General features: G+C 45.3%; 2 protein-coding genes across 17 annotated transcripts in view; both read right to left on the bottom strand.

Moving 5' to 3' along the window:
• Positions 1-12611, bottom strand: part of RBM25 (RNA binding motif protein 25) — a 341694-nt gene that overhangs the window by 242582 nt on the left and 86501 nt on the right. For 2 of the 16 annotated variants that reach the window (XM_085627267.1, XM_085627268.1), the window contains one exon: positions 1456-1528. The exons of the other annotated variants lie outside the window; for them this stretch is intronic. The gene's annotated coding sequence lies outside the window, so the exon portion shown is untranslated. The remainder of the gene's footprint in view (positions 1-1455; positions 1529-12611) is intronic. 16 annotated transcript variants of the gene reach the window in all.
• Positions 1-12611, bottom strand: part of LOC146799649 (uncharacterized) — a 175574-nt gene that overhangs the window by 132321 nt on the left and 30642 nt on the right. The gene's annotated exons all lie outside the window — the stretch shown is intronic.

Here is a 12611-nt window from a genome sequence, read left to right on the forward strand (position 1 = left end):
CACTATGACACTGCAGCTTTGGGTGTTGCTTTTTATAGGCAAATATCAACTTACATTTTCTCCATTACCAGTAGGTCTCCTTAACCTAAAAAAAAAAAACTCAAGGCCAAGTGGCTGCTACTGGGTATAACAGGGGAGGAGAAGTGGCACAAACATTTACACACCTGCTTAAACATGGCAGCCGATATAGCGAAGCGTAACCTAGCTAGACTCTGGGGAGCGAACAGGTCTCCCATAGTCTGAGGCTGGGAGGAGAACTTTGACTGGTGTCAACTGGTTGATCGCACACCGTATCAGTCCAGAGGCTGCCAGCGCAAATTCGACAAGATCTGGGGCCCGTGGATGTAGTACATGGGTACCAGCATACTGGGAGAGAAAGGGAGATTGGGGGAGGGTACACAACGGCAATCTGATGATGAATCCACGACCCACCACACTGCGCATTGTGTCAACCCAGGGGATAGAGACTGGGTACACACTGGCAATTATTGATAAAAGGGCCCCTTGCGAGCGGCTCAAAGTGTCTTTACTAAATTGTTTGCTGATGATCTGTGATTCTCAAATAACTGCTCAATAAAAAGATTTATAAAAAATAAAACATGCCCATATTATGGCATAGGTATGGCAGTCCGAGCTACTCAATCCTAAGTATCCCAAGCAAGTATTACACAACTTGTCTAATCTGGATAGAAAATCAATTGTGACTAAAAAAAACCGAGGAAACTTTGGGAGGTGGTGTAGAGGAAGTTTAGAGTATTAACTTCCAAGTATTCAAGAAAAAGTAGAAGCAAGATCGAAAAGTTGCAGGAAGAAAAATTAAGCAAGGGAACCCGAGAGGACACGTACATAAATAGTACTATATTCAAGAAAATCATACCCGTGGCCAGGAACAGCACAAGGAAACACTGTAAAATGTATTCATTAAAGACTCTTACAGAGTACCAGGGGAGTAACAAAGGTGATAAATCGAACCACAATGAAATGAACAGTGCTGTTAAGCAATGGGTTTTGAGATGATGTTCTGAGAAAGGTTACTAATTAGTTTGCTTCGTGGGGAGGGGTGGAAAGGGATTGCGGGCTGTGCATAGAACAATGAGAGGAGGATGAGCAAGAGGAGAAAGAGTAGATGATAAAAACAATGACCTAACTAGCAAAAATACGAGAGAATAGTTTTAGCTTAGTATGATAACTTGCTTACTGGGCTATTGGTAATTCAAAAAGAGCTGTAAATGTAACCTAAATAGATTCACATACCAATATGCAGCTGCATAGTTTTCTAAGAAAGTGATAAACGCTTCAACGTAAACAGCAAGCATCGAAACCAAGAAGTATTACTAATTTAAATAAGCAACTCATTATGAAAAGACTTTCCCAAGCACGTTTTAGCTGGACAAGCAACTTAGATGCACTGTACAGTTTTTACTTAAAAACAATTCTAACACCCATTTTACAAACCTGCTCCTTGGTGAAGTTGATGGGATTAAGGCGAAACAAAAGAATATCTTGATGGAGATTTACTCATTGAAACCTAGAAACAGAATTTGACAGCCGATAAGGACAACTAGACGCTCTTGTCTGCCCATTTCGATGCCTTCTCAACCTCTGACACTAAATGGTCTTCAGTTTTACTGTCTAAAACTTATTTGTTAAGTTAAATGCTCATCCCCAACACTCGTTCCCTAGAACCTAATTTTCTATTCCTCTGCAGTACTACATTTGTTGATGTTTAGGAGTCAAACTCATTGTTGTGATCCTGGCTACATTTGACACAAAAGACACTATTCCGGCAGTACTAACCAGTGATCACTATGTAATCACACTACTGGACAGTTTAAAATTACCTTTGCACACCTCTCTAAGTGCATATAAGGAAGAAAGTGTCTGATTTTGAATAATACAACGTGGCCAATACAATATTAAACCTACTTTGAATGAGCTTTCTCTAGTGGTGCAGTGCTAAACTCTTTTAATTAGCAGAGATTATCCTGACTAGCACCCATGTACCCAATCACTTGCCTTTTGCTCAATCCCCCATTTTTACAAGACTGGAAAATTAAGATAGTCATAGGATCCTCCTTTGAAACACCATGCACGGTCCCATCTCTTGTCAAAACAAGTAAATTGAGAAGCCACACTCCACGCAATTAATTTTGCCTCCAGCTGTTAGGAAGAAGGGAGCATCATGGAACAAACACTTCTTGAGCACAGGCTCACAAATATCCTAAGGATCGCATTGGTTTCAAGTGGACATGCAGCTATAAAGACTTGTCCACCATCAGATGTCCAATTTTCAAACCGGAAGTTCCGCACAAGAGAATAATTCAAATGTAATTTTAAACTCCGTAGGCATCAGAGTCTCAAGCATTTGGCCAATACCAATGGCAAAGTACTACCGGAATACCCACAAGCGGAGCCCTCAACGGTGGCCTATCGATAACGCTTTTAACATACTGAAGTTGTCAAGTTAGCCACCTTTTCCCCTTAACCCCCAAAACTAAGGAATTCACAACAGGATAGATTTTATCCATAACCTACACATTAAAGTTGAACCTTTCTTTTTAAAAAATGCATATGAACACATTCCTGCAAGTAACCCTATCAAACTTTAGGCACTTCAATCAATGATTGCAACTAAGTCACAATGCTGTATGACAGCAAACAAAACGGACATGAATAAAAACACAATTCACAATCACTAAAAGATACAGCATAAACAAATATGTTAAGTGAAGAAATTAAAGAGAGTTACTGATCTTCTCTTTGTGTAATTCATCAGTAGCATGGGGAGTGTATACATTAACACTAAGTTTAGAAAAGTGTCTTTTAGACAGTTCCCTGCACATTTTGCCCACTGGTACTGATGCTTTTGATTGGAAGTGCACTGGGTCCCTGCTAACCAAGTGCCAGTGCTCACTCGAAAAACCATACGTTCATTGAGATTTAACTGGCAAGGAATTAAGACACCCTGGTAAAAGGTACACCTCGTATCCAGGGCTTGGGGCATTAAGAGGGTCCCTAAGAGCTGCAGTATGTATTATACCACCCAAAGGGACTCCCACGTAAACTACATGTAGAATGCCAATGCAGAATGCTTGAAACGGTGCAAGCAGTTTCTGAAAACAAGGCATTGCCCACTCCATGTATGCAATGCAGTAAAGTACTCTAAATGCTGGAGAAGCACTCTGATGCCCATCAATGTGCTGTTCCATCTTGGATGGTGTATGGGTGACAGTCACGTTCAAAATATGCCTTAATTATCCTAATAGGAATTACTTCAGTACCTTGAGGACGATACACAGACCAGTTTGAAGATACTGTAATACGGAGTGAACCTCAAAGTTTACAGCTACTGTAGCCATTCCATTCAGCATTTTGGAGGTACAAAAATGAACACCTGCACCATGAACATTACTGTGGATTTTGTACAGACACCAAAGTTCCTTTAGCCAAAACCTTTTCACTTATGAATCGGTCGTGGGCTGGCATAACCAGATTGTGTGTCATAATGTGTTTAATCTTTTATTAGCAAACAAATAAGGTAATGATCCTTCATTTGACTCTAATTACACACAATCAATGTCTCGAGTCCCTCTCATAACTCATGTATGGCCCCTAGTTTAGCATTTTCAGCAGTGAAAGGTTATCTTTTAAACCCCCTTCCTCCCTGCCTTTATCAACATCACTTTAGGACTGGACAATGTATTCCACAACTTGAAGGACAGCTTCATATGCATTAATGGACAGAGGATCGAGATTCCAGAAATCGAAGACACCTGCATGACCCTCAGGTCTCTTGAACACACTCCCACTTGTGGCAGATGCGGTTAGAAAGGTTTTAAAACTTGGTGAACTCGAAAGTCAGAGTGCCAAAGTCTTACCTTAGGCTATAAAATTAAAAGCTTCATGTACAGTGCATAATTTTCCTGTTTTTGGAGACAAGCGTGTCTATAGTTTAGGCGCAATGCTCTCAAATAGTCTGCTTATAACCACATATTTAGGAAGCAACAAAAACACACTGTCTCAGAAGGTATAGGATCATGTGCGGAATTCAAGAAAACGGTCTTGTTGGAATTTTTGGAGAAAAGGGCAACATGGAAAAGTGTAAAATGTTGCAGATTTGGGCATTCAGAACAAGTTCATCATTTTTAGGGATTGCATACCAGAGAGCGCAAGCCTATTTACAGCTTATAAGGAATGTGTTTGTGATTCGTGCGTTTGCTTTTTATTCATTAGCTTGTATGGGCTTCCCTTCCTCTTCTTGTGTTTGTCCTGCCGCTTTAGCATACTCTGATCACTTGTGTACTTCCACTGCTTACTATTCAGGCACTGCCATCTTTTTTTTTGGTGAAGCATTCCATTAGACTACACATGCTTTCCAGCAGTCTCCCTCGCATACTTTACTTAGCTCCTTTCACAACTGCGCACCTCTTCTCTGCCCCTCCGTGATGTGCTTGCCTTCATGTCCTTCCCTTATTGCTTTCTCACCTGTGCGCTTCTAACCCTTACACCCCTCTGTGCTCCACATTGCTCTCTCTCAGCCATGTACTTCGGCTTCCGCCTTCCATGTTGCTTCCCTCCACCTGCACCCTCTGTGTTGCATCCAAGGGTGCTGCTAGGCCCTACCTGTACCATTCTTGTTGCTTTACTGCCCCACTCGCACCATATGTGCTACTTCACCTCACCCGCCCTATTTAAAAAAAAAAAAGAAAATCCAATTCAGATCAATAAATACAAATGATAAAGTGACCGTCATTTTCTAGGCACATTCATTTCCGGTACGCAAGCCTACAAAATGAAAACCACAGCATCATACTACCTTTTGTTGGAGGTGCACAGCAACTCTAAAAGCCACTGGCACAGCCAACAGGTCAGCTTCGACAAGGACTCGACATGAAATTGCAATAATTTGGAGAACTACTCCGCTTTCAAAGGACAAACACAATGAAAACCATAAAGAAAAGATACCTGCAGCCATATCCTACTGACAAGTTCAATATAGATGATCTGGACTGCTGGAGTTAGGAAGCATGACGGTCCAGCTCTGTTTAAGCATGTCGTGCATTATGGTTATTACAGTCTAAATCAACAGTTCTGTCCTGGGTCGAATATCTGCCAAAGCACTGGTTGGGCTCAGACATGGCCTTCAAAAGATTCGTTTTCTGAGAACATGAATTTGACACAAAGCAGTGAGTCACTGAGCTACACTTATGAGTAATTTCGGCCTCTTGTAGTCAATATTCATTGAATAGCTTTTTTTTGTAAGTATAATCCATCAATCACAATAATTTGTAATGCGCGCTACTCACCCGTAAGGGTCTCAAGGCGCTGAGAGGGGGGGGTGGCTACTGCTCGAACAGCCAGGTCTTGAGTTGTTTCCTGAAGAAGAGGTGATCCTGGGTCAGCCATAGGTGAGTGCGGAGGGAGTTCCATGTCTTGGCTGCCTTGTAGGAGAAGTATCTTCCTCCGACAGTGGATTTCCGAATTCTAGGGACGGAGGCGAGGCTGGCGGATTGGAGCTGGCGGGTGGGTGTGTGGAAAGTGAGGCGGCTGTTGAGGTACTTCGGACCCATATCGTGGAGAGCCTTGTGTGCGTGGGTGAGGAGTTTGAACGTGATCCTCTTGTTAACGGGGAGCCAGTGCAGGTCTCAGGTGCGCAGAGATGTGGCTGCGGCGCGGGATGTCCAGGATGTGTCGTGCCGAGGCGTTCTGGATGCGCTGGAGTCTTTTCTGGAGTTTGGCTGTGGTTCCAGCGTAGAGGGCGTTCCAGTAGTCCAGACGGCTGGTTACGGGGCCTGGGTGACCGTTTTCCTGGTTTCGGTGGGGATCCATCGTAAGATCTTTCGGAGCATGCGCAGGGTGTTGAAGCAGGATGATGAGACTGCGTTCACTTGGTTGGTCATCGTGAGGGAGGAGTCCAGGATGACACCTAGGTTGCATGTGTGGTCCGTTGGTTTGGGTGCGCTGCCCAGGGCAGGGGGCCACCAGGAGTCGTCCCAGGCGGAGGGGGATGGCCCGAGTATGAGGACTTCCGTCTTGTCCGAGTTCAGTTTCAGACGGCTGATCTTCATCCATTCTGCAACGTCTTTCATTCCTTCCTGGAGGTTGGCTTTGGCGGTGGCGGGGTCGTTGGTGAAGGAGAGGATCAGCTGGGTGTCGTCGGCGTAGGAGATGATGTTGAGGTTGTGTTGGCGGGCGATGACTGCAAGGGGGCTCATGTAGACGTTGAAGAGGGTGGGGCTGAGTGAGGATCCATGCGGGACTCCGCAGATGACTCCGGTAGCCGCGGACCGGAACGGGGGGAGGCGGACTCTCTGGGTTCTTCCGGTGAGGAATGAGATGATCCACTCCAGGGCCGCTCCTTGGATTCCGGTGTTGCTGAGGCGCTGTATCAGGGTGCGATGGCAAACTGTGTCGAAGGCTGCTGAGAGGTCCAGGAGGATGAGGGCCGCCATTTCCCCGTTGTCGAGCAGGGACCTGATGTAGTCGGTGGCTGCGATGAGGCGGTCTCGGTGCTGTGGTTTGCTCGGAACCCGGACTGTGAGGGGTCGAGGGATCCGTTGGTCTCGAGGAAGGCGGAGAGTGGTCTGTTGATGGTCTTCGATGACTTTGGCTGGAAAGGGAAGGAGCGAGATGGGGCGGAAGTTCTTGAGGTCCGTGGGGTCCACGGTGGGTTTCTTCAGGAGGGCGCTCAGCTCGGCATGTTTCCAGCTATCCGGGAAGGTGGCGGATGCAGAGGAGCTGTTGATGATGTTCCGGAGTTAGGGTGCGATGGTGGAGTTGGCTTTGTTGAAGATGTGGTGTGAGCAGGGGACGGTGGGGGAGCCGGAGTGGATGGTGTTCATCAGGTGGGTGGTGTCTTCGGTGCTGACAGGGGTCCAGGTGAAGAGGGTGGTGTTTGGGGGCGCTGGTCCGGTGGTTGGGTGCGCGGTCTGTGCGCCGAAGCTGTTGTGAATGTCTGCGATCTTGCGGTGGGAGAATGAGGCGAGAGAATCGCAGAGGTCTTGCGAGGGAGTGATGTCGGTGTTGCATGCGCTGGGATTCGAGAGCTCCTTGACGATGTTGAAGAGCTACTTGCTGTTGTGGGTGCTGTCCAGTCTTTCTTTGAATGCTGTCTTCTTGGTGCTTCGGATCAGCTGGAGGTGTTCGCGGGTGGCGTTCGAGGGCTGTCATGTTTTCTGTTGTCTGGTCGAGGCGCCAGGCTTTCTCGAGGGTGCGGCAGGTTTTCTTGGGAGTTTTTGAGGTCGATGGTAAACCACGAGGCTCTCCTGCTGCCGGGTTTGCTGGGAGGATTCTTCAGTGGTGAGAGTTCGTTGGCGCAGTCGGTGAGCCACTGTGTGAGGTTGCGGGCTGCTTCGTTGGGGTCTGTTGTGTTGGTGGGCGGGTTCTGGCTGAAGGAGGTGGTGAGCTGGTCGGCGGTGATCTTGCTCCAGCCTCGGCGGGGTACCTGTTGCGGGTGGTGGTGGGTCGTGGTTCTCCTGAAGTTGAAGTTGGCGCAGCTGTGGTCTGTCCAGTGTAGTCCGGTGGAGTGGCTGAAGGAGATGTGCTTGCTGGAGGAGAATACGGGGTCAAGCGTGTGTCCGGTGTAGTGGGTGGGGGTGTTCACCAGTTGCTTGAGTCAGAGGTTGGCGAGGTTGTCCAGCAGGGCGGTGGTGTTGCAGTCCTTGTTGTTCTCCAGGTGGAAGTTGAGGTCCCCAAGGAGGATGTAGTCTGTGGAAGTGAGGGCGTGTGGGCTGACACAGTCTGTGATGGCTTCGCTGAATTGTGTGCGCGGTCCCGGAGGTCTGTAGAGGAGGGTGCCTCTGAGGGTGGTCTTGGGGTCAGTGTGTATCTGGAAGTGAAGGTGCTCGGCAGCGGTGAGGGTGTCGGAGTTGGTCGTGATGCGGATGGTGTTCTTGTGGACGATGGAGATGCCTCCTCCGCTCTGGTTGGCTCGGTCCCTCCGGGTGATCTTGTAGCCCTCTGGGATGGCTATGGCGATATCGGGGGCTGAGGAGGCGTTCATCCAGGTTTCCGTGAGGAAGGCGAGGTCTGGTGAGGTTGTGTCGAGGAGGTTCCAGAGCTCCAGGGTACAAGGCAAACAGTGTAAGAGCCCAGAGGTCAAATGGGCATTATTTCACCTCCACTCGTCATTGTAGGATCTCTCAAACTCAGGTAATGGTGAGACGTCTCAGCTCTAAAGCAATACAGATGTCTAGATGAATCTATATTGTGTACACATACCAGGGAGGCATGGAATACATTGCTCTGGCATACATATGGCCCTTAAACGTGAAGCCTTTGTCATGCAAGTCAACGTTGGGAAATCGGTGTTGTGGGCAATTTAACTATATTTGTACATTTAGCCATAAAACCATTACCATTTTTATTGTAATCAACTTTCCTAAAGCAGGCATGGTGATGTTCACAAACCGTACATTATCTGCCTTTCAGGAAGATGCCCTAACACAATAGCACTCTATTTCTGAAATGCCAATGGTGACAGTCAGGGTACAGATAGATATTTTTGAGGCTTTTCTTGCAAAACAGGACATCCGTAGGAGAAGGGCAATGACATCTCTTTAGGGTCTATGTCATTTTTAGGTTGCGCCTAGGCAGCGCATGCGCAGTCTCTTCGAGACATGCTGTATACACTGTGGGCTTACAGCCCACACATTGCCTTTTTCTTCGTCCCCTTCGATTGTCCTTCAAAATGCTTGCTTGCTGTTGGTTAATCCTTCCTCTTTGTCCCACCTTTCTGTATTTTGTTTACTCCAACAGAGCACTGCCCAACTACTGGCAACGTTCCACTTTAGTGCTAATCTGTTTGTGACTATTTTGTTTATCCCTTTCCTGCTCCTCGGTCGTGGTAGCTTAAGCTAGTCTTGGTCGTACCAGCTTAAAGATATCCAGCAGCTAGTGCACCCCCACAGCACTCACTCTAGGCTTCCTCTGTAAATGGCTGTAATTATTGTTCTCATCTCCTCACATAGAATATTTCTATTCAACTTTTTTTTTTTTAATTGGTGTAGATTGAGATGAGGGTGCATGTCATGGTGTTACTTCCTATTACAAAACTAGCTTTGGTACATGCGAGGCCGCATTCTAAAAAAATAAACCAAGGAAATATCATTGTGGCACTCCGGCACAGTGGGAGAGCCGATACTATAAAGTTCACTGCTTGCTGCAAACTGGCCCCATAACGCTTTGCGGGACCTTACCTTTAACATGTATTTTCATCCATCTCTCAGCCTGTAGCAAAACCAGGTCTATGAGACCACCACCACCAAATTGCTTAGCACAACATGGCCTTGCTTTTCTTGTCAACTTCCAGCTCATCACCTCAATTTGGAGGGGACCTCAAAATAATCACCTTCCAATGCTTTTTCAAGCTCTCCCATGGCCGGAGCTTTTGCTCTACAGCCGGGAGCTGTTTGACCTCTAGGGACCTTGGGCCTGGTAACATTGTACAAGATCTTGAAGGCTGAAAACTGTATAATGCATTGGTTGTGGTTACACCTTCTAGGGGCTGATTGTATAGTTGCAATTCAATGCCCTTTCATAATGCTGTTTTACTGTGGTTTCTTGCCTCCCTTTGTTTTCATTCTGCTACCCTTTCCAGACGAGAGGTAAGGTTTCACTTATATCACATTAAGCTTAGCATTTTGTTTTCAGAAATCCAGCTTGAAAAGTTGGTTTCTAGGGATGCCCTTCTACGATTAATCACTCAGTGTTGGCCGCATGTCCATTGCTCAAAAGCCAGCTTCACCCTAATCATGTTCCTTTCAATGGAACCAGAGTGGGCTTACGTTATGTCATGAGATGCACGCTTAGCACACATACACTTGACATTTTTTTCTTTAGCCCAAGCTACCCAATGTCATGTGAATGCTTTTTTTTACCTCTTTGTGCATTTTCTGCAGTTTGTATACAACGCAACTCGACCCGCTTTAAAAGTGCACCAGTAAATCACAGTGCTTTGTTGCATCACCTTTCTGTGGTCACACTTTGTAGCAGAGGCAACTGAACAGGTCAGAAATCAAGAAAGGAAAGCCTGGCTACTGGCACATCTTTTTCCAAACAGAGGACTAGTTCTTTAGTATGCATTCAGGAGCTAAATATTGCTGAAGTTTCTCTTGTGCCCTACTGAAGTTGGCGTGTAAATTATCGTATATATCAAGTAAAAATATAACACCCCTAATGAAAAATAGGATATTTCTTCAGTGACTTTAGTAATAGTTTTTAAAGAAACTTTTTACCACCCACAGTTGGTTGGTGGCACTGCCATATGCAAACCAAGGGATGCTAGTTTGTCATGTGCACTGTGTATAGGGCAAATATTATTTTTGGAGCAACATTTACTTATTAAACCAAGCACATTTTTTATAAAACTCATACCCTGAACTAAATTCAGTCAATGGGCCTCAGATTTGGTGCTCAGTCAAAGTAAGGCACAGTGAAGCAAGGATGATGCACAAATTGGTCAAGTTGGGAAGGCGGAATTTTAATCCAGTTTTCATAGTCTTGCTCTCTACCACCAAAGGTTAATGGTTTATGTTCAATTGAATACTACAGTACAGCCACTACCATCATCAGAACTTTAAAGACTCGAAACCTCTTCCCTTTTGCACACCCTATGTTACTTTACATTCCACGCACAGGCATGGCGGCGACTGATGGAGCGCTCGTGTCCTCAATAGGGTGTTGAGAAGTGAAGTATTGGGAGCATCTCTGCCCCTGCATGAATGTTTTGTAATATCTGTTTTTTCAGTGCTTGCATAGTTTGTAATACGTGGTCATGCGTGTCACACATCAGATTACATACCTTGCTTATGCGATCCCAAGGTTATGACTACCACAGACGTGCACAACTGGGGATTTTAAGGTGCAGTCGATCTTAGGTGCTTCATGAGACGTCAATACTATGTTCCATATTCTGACACCACCAACCATGGAAGTAAGTCTTTCTTTGCTGTCTCACTTATGTGCTGCATTTCCTCGTTCCAAGTAGCTTTTACTTCCACCTCCCCAGCTTATAATTACATGTGCATGCATGCACAACATCACACTTTTTACTTTGTTCTACTGATGCTGAACCATAATGACAAAACACAATGGCAAAACTAGTAGGTGAGACCTATTGGCTATTCCAATGCTCGTTTTTAATTACTAATGATGGAATAGGGGGCATTTCCTTTCATGGAGCTCTTGCTGGTTCCATGACAAACTGTCAAAGCCTTTTTTTAGGCTCCAGGTACATCTGTTTTTACTTGTTTGTTGTGGAAGAATATAATCAATGCAACTAGTTTTAGTGTAAATTAACTCAAATGCTGGATACGACAGGTCTAAATGATGCAACATAGCTTGCTTAAATAAATCAATGGGACCACTGGTTAGAACAAGTAACTCTGCATCGTAACTGAAAATAAGTGATGTGCACCACCAATAAGTATTCACATGCACAGTGGCATTGCCAAAACAATCACCTCAGGTTGCAATAGCAGTTTTCACAGAAACAAAAAGGTAGCAAAAAAACGGAGATCTCCCACATCTGGCTGACATTCTCAACCCTGTCAAAGCCACTTCTTTATAAGATATCTTGCCACCATCCTTCAAAGCTCTCTGGGGATGCTCTCTTAGTACTAGTTACCAACAGCAAGGCCTCCCTTACTCAAGGCATCTTCTGAGAAGCTCTTACCAGATCCTAAAACTTCTAAAGAAACCTACACGGAGTCCTGATGACCTCGCCAACTACTGGCCCATCACTCACCTAACAATCATCAGCAAGATCATTGAAAAAGCAGTCTAAGTTCAACTCCCAAGATCACTTCAATAGTAACCATCCCCCTCACAACTACCAGTCCTGTTTCAGATCGTGCTGCAGTACAGAGACTGCCGCCTTACACATCGTAGACAATGCTCTCTTGACCACAGATTGAGGTGACTGACCTAGGTCTCCTGATATCGCTGAACCTCTCAGCTGCCTTCGACAGTCTACCATCTCACCCTCAAACCGCGAATGGAATTTACCATCTATCACTGGTTCTCTTCCTACCTTTCCAACCAACACAAGTTTGTGTACATGGCACCTCCAGGTCACAAAAATCCCTATCATGTATGGTGTCTTCAGGGTTCCATATGGTCTGTGGTCATCTTCAACCTTTACAAAGAGCTACTTTGTACTCTACTCACAGATAATCAAATAAGGATTTATCAATATGCCCATGATACACAATTCTACTTAGTCTCCCCTACTTCAGACATACAACACCTCAAACACTGACTGCACATCATTCAGACCTGGATGTCCAGCACCTACCTGAAGCTACAAAGAACAATGACAGAACTGATTTTATTTGCAAAGAACATACGAGATAAAGTACAAACCTGACTCATGACAAACCTGGCCTGCTACAAACTGAAACTCGCAAAATGCCAAATCACTTGAATTCACGCTGGACACCAATACTACAGTTTCCACAAACACACTTCTCTTGAAAAAACAAAAAGGACAGTTTCAGACTAGTCGGAAAGGTGCGGAAACTCAAGATTAACTTTTTGGGTCAGAAATTATGGCCAGGTAATAAATAAAAACTATCACACCCACTTATTCTGCACGTCGATGTGTAACAAAA

Source organism: Triturus cristatus, chromosome 9 (assembly GCF_964204655.1).
Source record: "Triturus cristatus chromosome 9, aTriCri1.1, whole genome shotgun sequence".
Lineage (NCBI taxonomy): Eukaryota > Metazoa > Chordata > Amphibia > Caudata > Salamandridae > Triturus > Triturus cristatus.